This window comes from Ptychodera flava, chromosome 11 (genome assembly GCF_041260155.1).
Source record: "Ptychodera flava strain L36383 chromosome 11, AS_Pfla_20210202, whole genome shotgun sequence".
Classification (NCBI taxonomy): Eukaryota; Metazoa; Hemichordata; class Enteropneusta; family Ptychoderidae; genus Ptychodera; species Ptychodera flava.
Window position 1 is genome coordinate 35,655,438 of NC_091938.1, and position 2,315 is coordinate 35,657,752.

The 2,315-nt window shown below is 39.6% G+C and overlaps 1 long non-coding RNA gene across 1 annotated transcript; it reads left to right on the top strand.

The window, feature by feature from the left end:
- The first annotated feature begins 600 nt into the window (after positions 1-600).
- On the top strand, positions 601-2,315 carry LOC139143135 (uncharacterized). The gene is made up of 2 exons (XR_011554542.1): positions 601-705; positions 1,302-2,315. It is a non-coding gene; the product is annotated as an uncharacterized lncRNA (long non-coding RNA).

Here is a 2,315-nt window from a genome sequence, read left to right on the forward strand (position 1 = left end):
AGTGTTAGAAAGATAAAGTATACTAGAATATGGGGATAGATATTGAATGAGATGAACACTCCATTAAATGAACAATCGCTGTATTGTTTGATAACATTTGCAAAGTATTTGTAATGTATTAACAATGTCAATACATCACATGATTTCGTACAGTATCCACTGTTTGTTGACAAATGGAGATTCTAGTCGCGATTACGAAACTTCACCTGTCAACAACAACACAAAATAGTAGAGGCACACATGTATATGTACGGTCCGTATTGAATAGTTGAACATATATGCATTTGACTGGACTTGTGAGGAAGGACGAGAAATTTTTTCATAATTGGAACACAAGTACAGCTAATGGAGATTGAAATTCAATGTCTTGGATAAACTAAATGTCACTACTAAGGCTTTAACTAAAACCCCGCGATCTTCTTAATCTGCTCAATTGTTGGTGTATCTTTATCACTGGGGATTTTAACAGAAAGATCTTTTATGGGGCCTGTTTGAAGCCGTTTTGTTTGTCCGATCTCTAAAAGGTTTCCTCTCCATCGATCCTTTGACGGCATCTCTGTGGGGGTAAGGTTCGTGCAAGCAAATCAAGAATAATTTGATCGGCTCTTTGGCTTTCAGGTGTCAGCTACGCTGGTTCATCATCCCAGGACATCGCCAGTGCGCCTCCAACGGTCACACATGTAATTGTAAATCAAGGCAATCACGGTGAGTGATTACTGGTGATAAACTCTAATCGAACCAGACGATTCCAATAATTTCAACTGTTTGTTGTAACCGTGAATGTCTTGCCATTGGCGCTGAAATATAAGCTTGTTTATTGTGTATATGTATCAGTAACTTCTTTAATATAAATAGTATAGCCTGCTAGCATTGGATATTTAGGCCTGATAGTGTGAACAGTTCCGGATTTCATAGGAAGTATTTCATGTTATTTGATGTCAAAATATGATCATATTACACATGATACGTTAATGTACGGCTCACTGCTACTGTTATCTAGTCTCTACGTGTGCTGATCCATGTGAACAACTGCAAAGTTTCATTTAGGTCCACAATGTCGAAAATAAAGCAACGGAGGTATTCTGAGAATATATTTTTACAAAGGTAGATTTGCGTGAAGGAGTCTGTGTATAATCGGTTGCTTTGCTGCAGAAAGGAGGGCGATTTATGTATGACAGGCTGAGTGCAACTGTTATGTTATCCTTACATAGGCTCTTTCAATTGGCCAAGTTTCACCAACTTGTTACGGACAACATGGTTGGCCTATAGTGTGCCTAAAATATTAAACTATCATCTTTCAGCTCCTGGCCCGACGGAACGCTTTCCGCCTTCTATGAGAAGGAGCCAGTCAGAAACTGACATGCTGTTGAACAGTGCCGCCATCTTGGAAAGACAAGATAGATACGCTTCTTTGCCTGCCGGCGAGTCCAAAGAGGGCGGTACAGGTTCGACTGAAGTACTGAAGTGTTAATAGAAATGTGTCTGAAGCCATCAACTACACCGCTTGGAGAGGTCTTCGGAGAAGTTCGTACATGAATGTTGATAAAATTCTCGGAAATGCAAATAAATTGCAGAAGGAGCTGATCCTAATATTGCTGTCACGAATTAAAAAACATTTGGCCATTAACGGCCCTGGCTAGTATAGTTTGCAAGATTGAGGATAGTTTCAATTCATTGTAGGTAGGTCAAAGTCATGACATTGGGTTGACTATTATTTCCATTCAGCTGTACAATCACGTGTTTACAGGATCTCGAGTTCTTTTCAAGAAAAGAAGTTCATTAATGTCAAGAAGTAGTTTTATAGCTCTTTTAAAGCGAAAAATATGTTGTGTAACCTACAGGTTGACGTAGTTAATTCAAGGTTTGACTACACCTCACGTGTTATTCAGTCATCGTGATTGACTGAAACTCACGAATGTATAGAATAAAATGTGAAAAACAAGGTTCAGGTGATATAATCCTATCGCCCGCATTGATTTTACCAGCTACAACTCTCTGGGTCAGTCGCTTCTGCGTACTACACCATCGTGTGCGTTGGAGGGGTATTTTCTGTATAGTAATGGCTTCAGAAATGTACGCGACTCAACTCCACCTGAAGAAGGCGACATTTTAATAGACGACGTACACTAAGTAGGCGAGAGAAGCTACAAACGACACAATCTCTGAGATATTATTTGACGTTTACATCAACTTCAGGTAGCATGGCGATCAGGCAAGAAATGGAGCGTTTTACTGTTGCGAGTTTCGAAACTCTACGCAAAGTTTCGAAAACAAGTGTGTTGCAATAAAGGGAAAGCAACTCCATACATCGTTCA